We start from the raw sequence: 18,476 nt of genomic DNA, 5'->3' as shown, positions 1-18,476 counted from the left end.
ATTCAGGTACTTTTCACTGTGACAAGAGAAGAAAATGCAAACCACAGTGCAGCCTCATGACTCAAAAGTCTGTAACTGGTATTAATGAACTTTTAAAATGCTAATTTTAACGCTTACCCCAACAGAAAGACGCCTTAGAGCAAAACCTCTCATTTCTTATCTGCTGAAAGCAATGTGTTTGCATCCCTTACAAAAAAAAAAAAAAAGGGTTGAAATAGGACTTTTGAATGGTTTAAAGTTTCAAGGACTTCTCTTGTTCACAGTTATTCTTCTAGAGAAAAGAAATGTATAAAATCACATCCCTTAATGGTCCCTCTGCTTGAAAATGGAAATATTCCCAAATATGTTCCACTGTAGGAAAATCAAAAATAACATGTAAACTACAAATATGTTAGCCAATTGAGAATATTTATTAACTAAATAATTTAATAATAAAGAAAATGCCTACTTGATTAATTGTTACAGAGTAAAAATTACAATAAAACTGTCTTGATCAGTGCTTTGCAGAAGCGCCATTACTGTCTGTGCAGTTGTTTAACAAGGATTTAATTGGAAAGATAAGTGAATGCACATTTAAAAGTATTGTTAATTTGCTTTATAATCACCTCATCCTTCACAGTATTGACAGCACAAGGCAGAAACCCCTTTCTGTTTTACAAGTATTATTTTCCATATGTGCACAATAAATTCTGAAGCAGTAATTGGAAATTTTATGGGTTCCAACATACCTAGTATAGTATGTTTAGAGGTGCACTCTTCCTTTGTAAGAGGTAACCCAGTTCTAGTTGTTGGAAACAAGTGACAAATCTGACTTACATATTTCTCCCATTCACTGCAGATCATAATCATATTTTTTCCATTTATAGAAAAATTGCAGCTTTTATGTTTTATGTTTAATAAAATCAGGATTGAGAGGAGGAAAAGTTGTCTGAATTATTTTTATTCTGTGACTATTTATACTATTTTCTTGAAAATACATGTGAACAGTAGAGAATGGTTTCTAGACTGTATGGATGGTCATAGCAAAATGCATTTTCCTGAAAATAGTTGCTCCTGAATCTGTTAAAGGAAACAAGAAAAGGTGCAAAGAACTTCTTCTATGCACGATGTCTATTCCTATGCCACTTTTGCTAGCATAAACACACTCCATTATCCTCACAAACCCTTTAGAGTTTGGAATCATTGAGTCAAAAATCTTATCAGTATGACTTTCAAGATTGTGTGACTATAATACCTCAGATTTCTAGGAGTGGGAACGTTGCTGACCAAGTCTCCATTGCCCAGAGCCCAGAGACCTTTTTCTATTTATTTTTAATTGGAGGATAATTGCTTTACCATGCTGTGTTGGTTTCTGCCATACAACATGAATCGCGATAGTTATATATATATATATATATATATATATATATATATATATATATGTCCCTTTTCTCTTGAACCTTCCTTCCACACCCCACCCTACCCCACCCCTCTAGGTTGTCACAGAACACAGGTTGAGTCTAACTAACACTGTTTTAAAAGCAGGTCCTTTGCTTAGTCTAAAGGGGAGAGAGAGTGTATTGTTTAACTGCTAATTCTGAAGGGGGTGACAAGACCCAGGTTCTATTTCAAAAAAGAATGAACATATAAGCCTTGTCTTAAAAATGATGAACTATTAATATAATCAAACCTATTCCAAAGGCAAGAATTGTCCCAGTTGTCTGTTATCTCTCAAAGATAAAGACTACCCCCCCTCCTCGATCTTGATGAGAGGGGCATGTTCCCAAAGTTTCTCAAGTCAGTAACACTAAAACTGTGAAAATATTTAGGAAACATGCTTAATGTCCCCCTCAGCAATGCCCCCAACCTGCTAGAATCGGTAGAAATATTCTTAACGTTGGTTAAGTGTAGATGTTTTTCATGTGGACAGAAAATGTTGCAACAATAAAAGCTTAGAAATTCTTTTGAGGAAAATTTTCGTTAGAATCCTTTTTAGTATAAACCCCTTTGCCCTCTTGATAAAACATGTGACCTCATATAATGTCATGGGAAAAATTATTTTTATATTTAGTTTGGCCATGCCTCTAAACCTCTAAACCTCTCACATTTACAGTAGCTTTTTATACTTACAGGGTAAAGTAGATAGACATCGAGTTTCACATGTCTAGAGATTTGCCAATAAAATGCTAATAGCCAACCATTAGTAATACCTCACCAATCTCACAACTCCTTTTTTAATTCCTTTCTTCATATATGTATGAAAAAGAAATAGAAGTAATCTTTAAAGTATGCACATAAGTGTGCCTGTGTGTCTCTCTCTCCATATATAGATAGATTGATATAGATAGGTAGATACAGTCTCTCTAGTAAAATTCTTCCATGTAAGTTTCACCCTCCCCATATGTATATGTACTTCTGTGTTGTGAAAACCATACACAGGTATATATATGTACACACTTCAAAGATTATTTTTATTTCTTTTGTAAATTTCTCCCTTAGAGGCACGCATTTTAAAATCTTTTGTCTCGGGTGAAAGTGTCTTTGGGACCAAGACCTTTCCCTGCCCCATTTCAACTAGTCAGAGCTGAGGCTGGTGCAGTAATGAAATGTCCAGCTGTCCTTTAATTAACCAAAATGAGGAAAATGGAATGTTTTGATGAGAGAACCAGGATTGTGTGCGGGGTAATGGGAAGACTATATGTTTCTGAGCCTTCCTGCATATGACGGAGCCATGGGGTGCAGGAAAGCGATGAGGCTTGTTTATGCTCCAGTAGGGGGAGCTTTCTTTTCCCTCCTGTACAAACAGCATGGTGCATGTGTTTAAATACGCCATCCTAAAATGCAGACTTTTCATTTTCATTTTGCAAGTGGGAAATTTCGCCATGTGATGGGCACATTACTCTTCTTAGCGACACATTTTGTGCAAACTCATTTGGGAAAGAATAGGAAATTTAGAATACTGCCTTCATATTTCTTCTGGAAATGTTAGCCTGAATCCATTATTTCCAAACCTGATGAGGATTACAGTTCATTTGTATTTCACAGCAACCCATATTGTATTCTGTTTTGTGAAGTAAATAAGAGATGATACCATTCTAATAGTGCCTGTGTTTTGTTTTCCATATGAATAGTCCTATTCTGGGGGCAAGAGGGAAGGAAAAGGAAGCAGGGACTGGAGTACTTGATTTAGCCTTCTCTAGATGGAATATGTTATTTTGACAAAGAAGTGCCCTGAATTATTTTATAAATAATCTAAACTGGAGGAGGTGGAATATAAACTCACTTAGGTCACTGAGTACATCCATATTCAAACGACAATATAAAAAGCACTGTTCGGTAACACCCAAATCTATATCTCTTATTTAACAAGTTTAAAATACTCATGGACTAACCTGATTTGACAGCAGTGTAGGTGGATGCTTTTGCCAATGAAGAAAATTCTTTACATACAAAATAATTTCCCACCACCATTTCACTGTGCCTGAAATGCCATGATTAGAAAATCAATTACTCTGGCTAAGGCAAGAAAGGCAAATAATCTTACCTCTTATACTAAATACAGTTAATTTTTAGTGATTAGATGGTTGTGTTAAGGAGGATATTAAAGCAATATCTTAAAGAGAATGACTTCTGTGATCCAAAAGTGATGTATGGCATAGACATTTTTTTATATACTTTTATTTTGTATTGAGGTATAGCCATTCACATACAATGTTGTGATAGTTTCAGGTGGGAAAGCAGAGGGACTTAGCCATACACATACACGTATCCATTCTCCCCCAAGCTCCCTCACATCCAGGCTGCCACATAAAACTGAGCAGAGTTCCCTGTGCTATACAGTAGGACCTTGTTGGTTATCCATTTTAAATATAGCAGTGTGTATATGTTGATCCCAAACTCCCTAACTATTCCTTCTTCCCATTCTTCCCCCGACAACATAAGTCCATTCTGTAAGTCTATGAATCTGTTTCTGCTTTGTAGATAAGTTCATTTGTATCATTTCTTTTTAGATTCTGCATATGAGATGTCATATGATGGCATTATTTTTTAAAAAGAACCTAAGTAGGCCTGTCACAAGTTTTCTGTTTCTGGACTATGGTATTGGATTAACAAAAGTTAATTATTTGAATGCAAATATCATATAAGGTTTATGCATTAAGGAAATATAATGAACAAATATCTGTTTATCAGGCAGGATAGCACACATCTTAGTATACCTCCAAGAGAACACAGCAAAGAAAGAAAATTTTGGAAGAGTCAGGAGAGAGGAAGAGTATATGATAAAGAATTAAGAACTCAAGAGAAGTCCTAGAAGCATAAGAGCCCCACCCCCCCCAAAAAAAAGCCTTGACTCAAAATGAGTTAGATGAGAAAGCCACGTTTTACTGAACAATTTATTACTAAGACTAACTCTGTTTTACCCACTAAGTCCTCCCCACCCCCCTCGCTTTGATATAAGGTATGACTAAGCCTGGTAGGCTGTAGTCCATGGGGTCCTTACGAGTTGGACACGACTGAGCGACTTCACTTTCACGCACTGGAGAAGGAAATGGCAACCCACTCCAGTGTTCTTGCCTGGAGAATCCCAGGGATGGGGGAGCCTGGTGGGCTGCCGTCTATGGAGTCGCACAGAGTCGGACACAACTGAAGTGACTTAGCAGCAGCAGCAGAAACTAGTTTGGTTGACTCTTGTTCATTATGTAAACCATACATTGAGTTGACTCTCACTGAAATAACAGGAAGTCCAAAATAATCTTCCCTACAAAAAATGTCCCATCCCATCTCATGACTTCAGCTGATGACTGTAGACACTGTCTTTCTGTCTATAACTATCATTTAACTGTGGATAGAACAAACACCCTAATTAAGAAATAAAAACAAGTCACCTGAAATACAGAAAAACTAAAATGATATATCTAATCAGTGTTCCCACTTTACTTTCACTTTGTTTGGGCTCAGGTTGATGAGACTTGGGGCTTCCCTGGTGGCTCAGAGGATAAAGCGTCTGCCTGTAGTGCAGGAGACCTGGGTTCAATCCCTGGGTCAGGAAGATCCCCTGGAGAAGGAAAGGACAACCCACTCCAGTACTCTTGCCTAGAAAATGCCATGGGCGGAGGAGCCTGCTAGGCTACAGTCCGTGGGATCACAAAGAGTTTCACAGGACTGAGCAACTTCTAATTTTTTGACTAACCTTGAAAAAGCTTGATGAAACTGCCATCTGTGCAAGACCTCAATGTTCAATTTAAGTTGTGTGTTGACTTTAAATAAACGTACTATCTGTCCATTTCTTATACTGCTAAAATAAAACCCCCTTCATTGGGGATTATGATGAAATGTGGATTTTTCAATTTATTGACATATTTGGTCTCCCACCATGCAGTAGCTCAAAAATTTAGCATCTTTAAAGAAACAAAAGAGTAAGTAGAAAATACAAGTAAATCAGTTAGAATTCTTTGATTTCAAGGAGTAGCAAACCAATTCTAGTTGATTTAAATACATTTTTCATGCAACTAGAACATTCAGAAAATAATCCAGACTCAATCATGACTAAAATTGGTTGCTTAAACAGCCTCATCAGGACCTAGATTCTGGATCCCTCAGCTCTGCTCAGGCTTCACATGGTGGCAAAAATGGTTGCAAAATCTCTTGGTCAACGTGGTCCCCTGGAATCTTTTTCCTCAACAGGCTTGAGTACTAATGATCAAAATTGACTCATTAACCAATATTCCTGAATCAGCCACTGTGGCTAAGAAAATCACACGGGGAGATTGGCTTAGACCAATGTCACGTGATCCATACTTGGAGGTAGGGAAAGAGGCCCACCCAGAGCATTTGAACTGGCATAAAGAAGTCAGATGTTCCCCTGAGGAAATTTGGTGTACAAGGTCCAGAAGTAAGATGCTCTGTTCAATGAGTAGATGAACTTTTGCTGTTAAGACAGTGGATGTTATACCATGGAGACTGGTGTGTGGAAGATACACTCATGGAATGCACATATCTTCAAGCAGTCTTCAAACACACTTAAAAACTCTTTGGGTAAATCCATTTCACAGGGTTTGGGAGCTTTTTTAAACATGCAGTAATTGCTTTGGGATGATGTACACAAACATTGCTGTAATTGACAGGTTCAGGAAAGGGGTAATTCCATCCTAGTTAAAATGGTTAGCTTGCTCCAGCACAAGCAAGGGCCCTAACATGTTCCCAGCTTTTAATTAATCTATAGTCTGGACTGTTCTAGGAGAAAAACTTATATGTTTTCAATGTATTTTAGGTTACCAACATTGAAAAGAAAATAATAAGCACATGATCATATACAAGCATGGACCAAGATGTATAAAATTACAACATAGAGTATTAAAAAGAAGAGACTTAACCTTGAACAGGCATAGGTAAATGTTGAGAGAGTCAGAATAATGGTGTAGAACTATGTACCCCAGAACTAGGTTAAGGTGTGATAACATACAGTTCAGCAAAGGGTCTGAAACCATAATATGAAGAACTTTGATGACTCCAGGATATTTAGAAATCCTCAGTGACTCTCTAGACATAGTGGGAGATGGATTTTTTGGTTGATATTTTTTTCACTGTTGGTGGCATCTGTGCAGTAGAAGATGCCTTCATACAAGAAGAGAAAACTGGTTTTTTTTGTTGTATCACAGACACATGACAAAGTGTTCAAATATAATGCAAATAATTACAAACTGATGTATCCAGCAGTCTAAAAATTGAATAAATTAGGTTTTACACATGGGCAACCCTTGCTCGAAAAACTACAAGTCAGAATCCTTCTATTTGAATCTATTTTATTTTGTTAATAGATGAACTAATATGATAGGCATTTAATTGTATAATGTATTAGCCATTTTCCTTTGACATATCATTAACTTTAAATAATATTAATATTTTACATTTCATCATATACAATATAAAGTTCGTATGTTTTCCAGCCAAACAGAAAATGTGCATTGATAGTAAATCTCTTGAAAGTGGGTTTTAAGATGCTCAGTATGCAAAACCTGTTCCATTTATACTGTTTGATCAAAAATACTCAAAATGCCACAACATAATAAGGCAAATGCTATAAGATGACAATGATGACAAAACTGTATTATTTTTTAATCAAATACAATGTATTGCATATTTAGGCATAATTGTGTAAATTGAATATTTAAGAGAGCATTTAAACTGTGATAGGAGGCATATAAGTACATGGTCTTCTCAGGGATGGTTAAATCAGAGGGTGGGAAGTTGCCATTCATATTGGCTATTGAATAGGCAACTAATTCAAACATAAGTTTGCTAAAAGAGGATTTGTAGCTGATTCACATCATGAACACTAACTATCTTGGCAAAAATGAATCTATTTGAATTTGACCTATCATGGTTTTCTCTCCTTGAGGAAAAAAGGTTATTTAGTTGAGTTAGGGCATAGTACTTCTAGTCTCTGTGTGTGTCAGTTTGATCCTTTATATTCTGTAGATATAGACTGTCCTTAATTCAGATCCATGTTCTCAGAAATGTGTGCCTATGATTATGAGGGGAACTAACCCAGAAAGAATAAGCAGCGCAACCCAGATCCATCCAATTTCCAGAAAAACTGCCCAAAAGATATGCCTCAGATGGAGGAAATTAGCTAAATATTTTGTCAAGAGAGGCCAGTGTTCAAAGGCAACTTTTAAAATTGAGAATGAAGCATATTTTTGTTGTTGTTGTTAATAAATATTTTGGAGGGACACACCTTTAAGAGAGCAACAGTTCCAGGCTTTACCCAGCTCTTCCCACACAAACCTCTCCCTCTATTACCAGCAATGGAATAGCATTTGTTTGTTATATTAAGGACGAACACTAGGAGATGAGAAAAGGCTTTTTATTTCGAATCTTGCCCTAGTTTTTCAATGATATGGATACAGAGCCAATTGAAGACTAGGTTGATGGCATATTCCAAAGTTAGAGGAGAAACTCAAGCAATATTTTCAGTTTTATATTTAATTAGTAGACTCAATTAGGGGGCCAAAGATAGGTGAAAATAACTTGTCTCATCTCAGAGTATTCAGAGATTTGTGCTATCACAATTAAATAGAAAATGAAAAGACAAAATTTAAATGTACATTTACTGTATCTATTAGTGTAAAATCCAGATAAATTCCTTCAGAGTTCACCACATTCTCCAGAAGCTGACCACATCCTGCTATTTTCAACCCATACCCAATCTTATGCTCTTGCAAATAAATACAATCATTATAGGAAGAAAATGCTATATTTGCTTCTCCCTCTATGACTTGCTTTTCTGGATCTTTTTTTTTCCCTGAAATTCCCTTGCTTAGACCATGTTTCAAAATTCATCTCAATTACCAAATTCCTTTGATGAATTAATCTTATTTCCTTATTTTTCCTCTTTTTACATGTTTTTTTTATTTTGATATTATTTTATAATAATCAATGCCTTAGATTGCTCTATTTCTTAGGGGTTTTATTACATTAGTACATAATACTAATTCATATATGTATATTTCTCTTTACACTAATTCTGCAGTTGACTTGTATCCCCAACCAAAAACATCTTGATCCTTAGGAGTAGCATCATATCTTATTCTGTATTTTTACTCTTAAAGTGCCCAGAAGAGTACTTGTGACATAATATGTGCTTAATAGTGATGATGAGACTGATAACTCATGTTTATCAAGCCCTTACTATGTGCTAGGTATTGTATGTGCTAAGTGTTTGATTAGCATTTTCTTACTGATCATTTCAATAATCCTATGTAGCAACTACTAGTATCACATCCGTCTTCAGACTGAGGTATAGAGAGATAAGGAATTTGACAAAGGACATGAGTCATACACATACATTCTTAACAGAGTTCTTGTTTTCAAGCATAGATGTTTAACTAATTAGCTCCACAAAAAGCCGGAAGATGCAGGAGCCAAGCAACATCTATCCTGATACACTATAACATGTGTTAGACAAGCTTCAATTTTTTATAGCATCACTTTATGCAGAACTGGGTTAATGGTGTCAAAGCAGCAATTTTCTATGCCTGCTTGTGCATCACTGTGAACATGCACACACTTTAGTCCTTCCCAGAATAGGCTTCCACTCCAGAGCCCCACAAATGCTTGCAAATTCCTGTTCATCCTTCAAAATCCAGCTAAAATCACATCTCTGAAACTGTCCTCGGGTCCCTCAGGCACAGACAACCTCACCCTTCCTCCTCTTGACTTTCTCCATTATACCCATGCTTTTTTCATAGCACTCAGTATTTTCACTGGTAGAGCCTGAATTTCATTAGGGCAAGTATTGCTCCTCACCTTTGCCTCCACTACTTGGCATAAGGACTAGTGCAGAAGTGATAGAAATAAATGAGTCTTAACTGACTTACTACACAAAAGAAAAAACAGTGCAGTTTATTTATGCATGAAATTAGCTGCTCCAATTCTAGAAATGGCATATTCTGAGCTCCCCTGGCAGCTCCCCTAACTTCAGATTCTCAGAATCTATGGAAGAGCAAAATCTTACCTTCAAAGACAGTTTCTTAAAACCTTCCAAAGATTGGGGCTTCTCTCACAAATCACCTTATTGGTGGGGAGGGGATTGGAAAAGATGGGAACAGGGCCGTTTCTTTCTCTGAAAGACCTGAAATGAGATGAGATGAGATGAGATTACTCATTTAAAGACTCTGGAAAATGATAACTGCCATTTAGCATTCCTTCATTTCCAGTGTTTATGATGCAGTTGTATTCTTGCTTCTGCAGGCTGAGCAGTCTTATTTGAGTCTAATATTGGACATGAGATCAAGATGTGCACATCTTTTACATTAATAAGACTTTATATTTCAAACCCTCATATCTTGCGTCTCTGTGTTTGGCAGCTGGTGTCCTGCAAGGCAATGGCCAGTAAGAGGCATGATTGCGCTAAATCGGAAGCATGAGGCAAAGGGGTGTGTTTTTACTAGGGGGGGCAGGGAAGGAAATATGAGGGTAGTGGGTTAGAAGAAATCATCCACAGATGCTGATCTGTGTCTGTTAGTGGATGGGATTTTTGAATTGTGTTAATTCCTGTTTCTGTGACAATTCATCAAAAATTGAGGGCAACCCATCTGAAAATTACCCATGGTTTCACTTCTAAACTAGATGCAGACTCTATGCCTTTGATTATTAAAATTATTCAACTCACTCAGTAGAGCAGAGAGGAGGGGCATAGGTAAATACTAAGCCAACTGTTATTCTGTAAGAGATTCATTACAGAAGCACAAGTCGGCAAAGCAAACTCCATCACTTTTTAACAAGTCTTCCCTAAACACCCAGCAGCAACTGAGGAGTGAGCCAAAGTGAGAATTTGGAAATTCATTTCCCTCCTTCAGAAATGTCTATGTGAGTGAGGGGGCAGTCACACTGAAAGATGTGGAGACAAACTTTTCTCTGCTTTTATTAAGCATTTTTAGATGAATTGTGGAAGGCAACTCGTCAGATGTCTACAGGGTTCTCTCTACTTCACAAAACTTCACCAATGTCATATCTTACTCTATATTGAATCTGAAAAACGTGATACAAATGAACTGATATAAAGCAGAAACATACCCACCACAGACATAGAAAACAAACTTAAGGTTACCAAACAAGAAAATGGAGGAAGAAGGATAAATTAGGAGTTTGGGAATTAACATATACACAGTAGTATATACAAAATAGATAACCAACAAGGGCCTACTATATAGCGAAGGGAACTATACTCAATATTTTGTAATAACATGAAAAGAGGAAAAAAGAAAAAGAATCTGAAAAATATGGATATAAAGGAAAAGAATGTGAAAAAATAGATATTAAGTATATATAACTGAATCACTTTTCTGAAACAAGCACAACATTGTAAATCAACTATACTTCAATTAAAAAAACATAAAGGTGAAAAAAAGTAATATAAAATACATCTCTAACCTGCTTTCCAATGAGTGAGAAGGTCTCAGTGCTTCAGAAACTTGTTACGGGTAACACCTACTTGACGTTCATTTAGCAAAAGCAAAACTTCGAAAGCTCCTTTCCTTTCATTCTGTCAAACACTGACTGAGGTCATGTGCCAACTTTCTCTTCAGGAAGAGGAGAGAACTCAGATGGTAGGTGTGTGGCAGGGAGGAGGAGTTGGATGTGTGTTTGCCGTATCCACTGTAAGAAATTTTTTTCTTCCATCAGTCCCACGTAGAGACCAGAGTGAATTCCTGATGCTCTGAGGGCACATGACCAGCATTGTAAAGAGACAGGACTTAAATGTAAGAGAGATGGCAAGAGAAGCGGGCTGCTGATCCACATAGAAGCATGTCAAAGATTATTTAAGTGGCCAGTAATATAAACATCATGCTACTTTAAACTGAACAGTTTATCACATAAATATAATTGTCTTCTTTTAGAAGAATAATAAAAGCTAAATCCATATGTTACTTATTATCTAAAATTGTTTCTGCAAGATGTATTAGTCCCATAGAAGAAGCAGTTCTTCCACCAGAGGAGGACAACAGCAGTTTTATTATTTTACATTGTCATTTGTTTAATTTGTTTGTTCCCAGTAGTAGTTTCATAGATTTTTATGAACTGTTACTTTTATAGAAAGTCAAGTTATTCATGATTGATATTACTTGCATTCATTTTTAAAAAATAAGTCAGAAAGGTAGATGGCATGGATTTACTTAACAGAATCTATTTAAAACAATGTTTCTGAATTCTTAGACAAATCGAAAATTAATGTAGGGAGTTAGGTTCTGTCAGGGATATTTCTAAGATTTTGTCTGAGTTTATTTAAACATGGAGATCAAGTTAAAGCTCAGACTGGAAGACCTCTTGTGAGCAAGGATAAACTAGCAATTCTTATATTTAGAAATAATTCTGAATAAAATTTCTCCAAGAATTTTTTTTTGTCCTGGTTACTGCAAAATACTACTTTTATTTACTTATAGTTAAATGTCTACTACTAATTTTTAAGCATTTTATTGGTTGAGAAAACTAGTTTCTCCCATCATTTCTCAGAGTTTCAACTAAATCTTATCTTTTGCCTGCATTGAGATGCTTCTAGGTAAATTTGAAATTTTAAAATTGAAGCATTATAGTTTGTATTCTCCATTAACTAATAGATTAAATAAATGCAATATGAGAAAATATCACCCAAGATTTACCATTCTTATTTTTTCAAACTGCTAAAGATGCCTTCTATTGAAGTCAGATATTTGGAAAGAAATGTCATGAAAGTAAATATCCAAAAGAATTTGAGTAAAATTATTCCAACAGTGTAGACACAAGGCAGGACAGAAAATCAGTAAATTCCAAGTCTTCTGGGAATCAAAGTATGTGAACGTTCACAATCTATTTATTTGTAGTATTCTGGTAAATTAAAAACCCTAGAAGAGAATAGCAACATTATTGCAACATAATCTAGATAATTAGAGCATTAAAAATCTGACAGTATAGATATATATTATATTTTCTGAAGCCAATTGAAATCAAACTGTAATTCAGCAAAGCAATTTTTATGAATGTAAATAATTTGTCACACATCTTTTATTCTCAGTTGCAAAATTTAAAATCTAAATACCTGAAAAATTCTGAAAATGAAATATGACCATATCAGAACAACTGACAGTGAAATCTGTAATTCTAAATGTACGTGCGTGCTCAATCATGTCCGACTTTTTGCAACCCCATGGACTGTAGCCAACCAGGCTTTTATGTCCATGGGATTTCCCAGGCAAGAATACTGGAGTGAGTTGCCATTTTCTTCTCCAGGAGATCTTACCAACCCAGGGATTGAACCCGTGTCTCCTACACTGCAAGCAGATTCTTTACTTACTGAACCATTGGGGAAGACAATTCTAAATAGTCCCAAATAATTTGTATTCGGCTTTGGAATCCCTTGCAAATATCTTTGTGTTTTACTTTTTGCTATGAAACTAATTTTACATTTCCTAAGCATATTGATAAAAGCATAGAGAGATGGATTAGAAACATTCTGTGTGTTAAGAAATCATCTTGAGACTTAAAATATCCTTTCTAAATTTAGAGAAATGCAAGATAAATCCTATAAGAAGTTCATAGTTCCCTAGACTAAAACTAAAAGAATGTAGAGATTTGCTTAAGCCTGTAACTTTTCTTTATAATTCTATATTGACTGAATGTAGAGTGATAAAATCACCTCAACTCTGACCTTAAGCAGTTATATTGTTGTTTGTTGAAAGAATATTTTAGAATTTTTTGTATTAAAATATTAACTGTGACAGAAATTCAAACAGTACAAAAATACACGAAGAAAAAGAAAAAATGTCATGTAGTCATTTCATAAATAAGCACATAATAAAATATACACATGTATAATTATGTTAATAGTCAGTGAATAGCATTCAAGATGACTCTTGATATAGTGATATAGACAGAGATGGATAGTAAGATAGATAAAAATGGGACTCTGCCATAGTTACTTTTTAGTAAAATGTTTTATGTTTAGTTTTACTTGAATTTTAAGAAGAAAAAGAAATTTAAATGAGTTTTGAAATGAATGGCTAAACTTCAAATAAATGTTTATTTGACCCAAGAGTGATTAGCTCCTTAAAGATAACTTAACCCTGAGTAAAATGTTAAGATTTTGAAGTGAAAAGAATTATTTCCATTTAGAGTAAAATTTTTGCTATTCAAAAGATTTGGAAGGTGTTCTTCCTTCCAGATGATCTTCAATTTATTTAGGATTTTATTATTGACAAGGGTAACATTCACATTTGTAATCATTATTCCCAGTGTTGTTTAGACTTAGTTCTATGCTACAAAAGGAAAAAATGCTCACATCTAGTCATTTTATCAAGTTTTCTTTATTCTCAAGGACTTCATTTAAACTTTCTGTTTATTACATTTTGTTATCCAGTTGCATTTCCAATAAAGGAGCATGAGTAGGTTACTCTCAACTTACTGAATGAATTTTTCTGAATTTTGCAAACCTTTTCATTAGGCACTGAGCATTGCTATGAAGTATTCTAACACCAATCTTTTTTTCCCCCCTCTCTCTCTTAATATGAATTACCTGTGCTGTGTGGAAAACCATATGTCTTTTTATTTATCCTTAGACCTACTAGGATATGTACCAATTTTTCCTGAAACTAAGTGTATTTTTCCAGTAAGCAAATTTAAGTGTTTCTCTAGTTCAAAAAATTTTCTTCTATTTCATCTTTAATTGTTTATTTCTGTTCCGTTTGTTCTTTGATCTTAAAGAGCACTAGTTTTGTCTTTGTATTATAATCACCTTTATTCATACACATAAAATTATTCAGGCATGTTTTATGTGTTTAACCTTTTCATTTTGTTTAATTTCTTCTAGTCTATATCTTATCCTGTATTTTCAATTATATATGCATTCAAGTTTTCTTCTACTTTGACATTTTTACATTGTTTTTTTTTTTATTTCACTTATTTCCTGAGCTTGATCAACTTGTTTTTCTCCCTTTGAATATGTATAGCTCTTTTTAAAAATTAAAAATATTTTTAAATTTCTGATAAATTTTATTGATATTTTTTCAAGTGTAGATAACTATTTGCCTGAACTCTCCAGGTTTCTTGAATAATTTCTCTTATGATTTATATTCCCCTGTCTTTTTATTCTTATCTAAACAGTGATACCTTGGTACTTTTGTAATCCTTACTTATTTTTTCTGATTACTACTAATCCTTGAATTGGGCAATTTAATCTTTCTCTCTGTCTCTCAGTAACACGGCTCTGTTTGTTGGAACCTGGAAATTTCTGTCTCATCTCCCTCCGTGCAGTTTCCTCTTCGGAACTCTTCCTCAGCTAAGTAACTCGGGAATAAACAATAAAATGATTTTGCTTCCATGCTACCTTCCTTGACTTTCTGTGGCATAAGTTTCTAGGATATTTGCCTACTCACAGGCCGCACCCATTCCATTCCCAGACCTGGTATTCTGTTGGATCATCAGATATCACACTCTAAACGATGACACTTGGAAGGAAACCCCTTTTCTCTTCATTTCTGGAGTTTGTGTTGGCTCTTATTAATTGTTTCTGTCCTCGTATTGGTACAGATTCCATAGCAGTTCATAGGACACATGACTGTGTGTAGTGTGAAGCTCTGGCTACTTTTTTTGTTGTATTGAATGAAGATTGGAGGGATTTTGCTGTTAGTGGTGTTGCGGTTCTCTATGGTTTTTTTTCATTCTTTATTGCTTTTGGTATGTCTTCAAAGCACTCAATCTAGATGCTTTTTAAATGAAATAATCTAAGACCTAAGTTCCTCTGGACTTTTGAAGTTTGTGTCATTGTGTTTTGATCTTTACTCAAATATTCCTGGAAAAATCTCTTCCCTTCTAATGAATTAATTTAAACAAGTCAAATATACTACTCCTTCCCAAATGCCTCTTACTTTAGTTGATCTTATCCTTCCCAAAATAAAGGGCAAAGGCCTCCCTTTCTTTCATCTTTCCTCTTTCATAACAATTTCTATAGTACCAGTCCTCCGTCTGAACTGTTTGGAGACATGTGGACACCACTGGTGGGATAATAATTTTATGCTATGGTCAAACTTATCATTTGACCTCCAAAGAACACCAATCATTTGTCACTTCTTTAAACTGATATAAATATTTAGTAAGCATTTCTTAATGGCAAACTCTAGTACTGGGGTTTGGAGTCTATTAGAAAATAAAGTCTAATAGAAAGTCTATTAGAAAAAGTATAATAGAAAAGAAGTCTATTGTTGCCAGTACCTCATCTTGTAGACCCCATTCAGTGCATCAAAAACCTTTCTCTTAACTGGGCTTAACTTCCTTAGAAAACAGTTTAACACTATTTTGGTTTTACTCAAGCATAACCACCTAGAATTTTAGCTCCTATCCTGCTTGTCAAACAGCTTATCAAAGAACTATATACAGTTTTCCTCCTAAGAGAAGTTCTAATACTATAAATTTTCCCTGCTCATTACATTTGAAGTGACCTTTTAGAGTCCTTTTAGATAAGTGATCTGGGGCAGCAGTGGTACCCTCTAGGCAGGCCCTCCATCTGGCTTTCTACCCTTTATCACATTCTAGAACAGTGATCTCAATTGCTTTAAGTACTCATGTTTTCGAGTTATTTATCTTCTAAATATATTGGAGAAAAATCAAGGTTTCCATTTTTAAAAAAATCACACTCTCATTGCATTCCAGTTTGCTTTTATGAACAGAAGAGAAAAAGTATGGATATCTAATTAGTTAAGTTAGACTGTGTCCCTCCTGGGCATACTCATCAGAAATTCTCCCACAAAGAAATACCACCTGTACTATGTTGAAAATTAAATGATTCTAGAATCTTTTATTTTCTGCTCAGTTTAATATATTTCCTCCCTGGCTTGGACATGTTCCCGATACTCTATAGTAAATTTATATTCATGTTTGACCTCCCCAACCATCTGCTGTCTCCCATGGTCTTTTTTACCTACTTCCTGAGTTAAGAGTTTAAAAAGGTCTCAGGGTCCCTTTTGCTGGTTCCTCATCTGTATTAATATTTCATCTATTGAACTAGGTTGGAGAAGGTTCAACTTTAGACCCTTATCTCTACTCACTCCTTCTTCAGAGAACTTGCATAGTTCAGCTGTCACCTGAAATCAAATTATTCTCAAACCTTTATTTCTATATCTTAATTCCTGCCTTTCAGCATGTTATTAGAAGTGTGGTTTTTATTGCCTAAAAATATGTCTCCACTTAAGTGGTCACTAATCACTGGAATGATAGAGAAATTTAATCTCTGTTCTAAGAAATCTACTTTCTCTGTGTATGCTCTACTGCCTACAAAATTTGACTGCTCTTACTAAACTAGGATGACAGGTTTGAGTCATTTCCAGTATTTGCTTTTTTACTTTCTCAAAACTACCATATCTTTAACAGTATTTCTTGAACACTTATTATATACCACCATTGCATGGCGTGATTTACAAATATTATCTCATTTAATAAACTTAGAGCCCAAAGAAGTAGTAGACATTACTGTCTCAATTGTGCTGATAAGGAAACACAGCTAGTAAGGTTAATTTGCCTATGGGCACAGAGCTAATAGGTGACAGAGTCAAGATTCAAACCTAGGATTAATATGAATCTAATGTCAATATACTTTCAGACACTGTGTCAAGATGCATAGTGTTATCTTAAATTCTACCTCACTCTAGGTATAGGGTAAGCTTCTTGAGTCTGCAGTCACTCTTCTTTTACAAACATGAATTCATTGGCCTATATGTCCCAGGTACAAAACAACAGAGTGTAAATATAAGATGTGGCCCTAGCTCAGCAGACTTTTGAGGCTAGTGAAAAAGTGAGACTAAAACTTGGTGGGGGTGGGCATTTTTTATGAGTTGGTGAGTAGTATTGTTGCAGTTTCAAACATTTAGCTCTTAGTAGTTAATCTGTATATATTTTCTCTCCCTTGATTCAATACTTGTTGCAGATGATAGTCTCATTTGGGGAACTTCACTGAAAAATGGAAAGCAAAGCCAGGTGGATTGGAAAAGAGGATGCTCTGAACAGACAGAAGTTTGTAGGGCATGATTAGTAGTAGCAAAAAAATAATAAAGTAATTGTGAACAGTGAAGTGGGCAAGTTCTCATTTTGAAGTGGACAAGTACGCAGGAGCTATTTTTTCACAAAAATTAGGCATCCAATTCAGGACTTCTCCTGATGATGACCTATGTGAATTTAGGATATCATGCACTCAGGAGCCTGAAAAAGATTCTTCTTGTAAATTTCCAGAAGTATCCATTTGGTGTACCATGCCCACCTTACTGTTCACAAATACTTTGTTAATTATTTTTGTTACTTATCCTTTCCTCGCAACTCTTCTGTCCAGAGAATCTTCCTCCGCAATCCACTTGGCTTTGCTTTCCATTTTTCAGTAAAGTTTCCAAAACACATTCATTAAATCATAAAATTAGATTGTGACAATCAGCACGTGTCATTTCTAAGCACGAAATAATTTGTACTTTAAAATGTGAGTTCTGGAGTCACATGGCCTAGGATGAATTCAAGCCTTGCTCTGTGAAACTGGCGCAGCCTTGAAAAGTTAGAATATCTTAGGACTTTGCTTCTTCAACTATAACACAAAATTAGTAATCCTACCTTGTGAAGTTCCAACTTCAAATACAAGTGAGATAAATGGTTATTATTATTATTTTCTTACTATTCTGCAAATATTGCTGGGATAAAATTTCTCGTAACTCTCTTTTTAGAAGGATTCATGTTTGAAGAAACTTTCTTTTACTGCTTTACTTTGCCCCATAAAGCAGCATAGCCCATTTCTCTGTTTCAGATATTTATTTATTATAGTCAGTATTTCCTGGATGAAATGCTCTTTCTGAATGATTAATAGTCAAACACCATTTAACAACTCCTTTTAATTTTTTGAATGTCAATCCTTTTGTATCCTAGTGGAGTATATGAAAAGATTTGCCTATAAAAAATTCATTTTAAAATTTTACTCAGATAATTAGATGAAC

At 35.1% G+C, this 18,476-nt stretch overlaps 1 protein-coding gene and 1 long non-coding RNA gene across 5 annotated transcripts in view; one reads left to right on the top strand and one right to left on the bottom strand.

The window, feature by feature from the left end:
- Positions 1 to 11,118, bottom strand: part of LOC122688420 — an 85,774-nt gene extending 74,656 nt beyond the window's left edge. For all 3 annotated transcript variants that reach the window (XR_006339441.1, XR_006339442.1, XR_006339443.1), the window contains exons 1-2: positions 10,915 to 11,118; positions 9,497 to 9,604 (exon numbers count right to left, since the gene is read on the bottom strand). This is a non-coding gene — a long non-coding RNA (uncharacterized LOC122688420). The remainder of the gene's footprint in view (positions 1 to 9,496; positions 9,605 to 10,914) is intronic.
- ARHGAP15 (Rho GTPase activating protein 15) overlaps positions 1 to 18,476 on the top strand; it is a 677,227-nt gene that overhangs the window by 489,800 nt on the left and 168,951 nt on the right. The window lies entirely within an intron of this gene.

This window comes from Cervus elaphus, chromosome 33 (assembly GCF_910594005.1).
Source record: "Cervus elaphus chromosome 33, mCerEla1.1, whole genome shotgun sequence".
NCBI classification, from domain to species: domain Eukaryota; kingdom Metazoa; phylum Chordata; class Mammalia; order Artiodactyla; family Cervidae; genus Cervus; species Cervus elaphus.
This window is presented reverse-complemented; position numbering and strand designations above follow the sequence as displayed.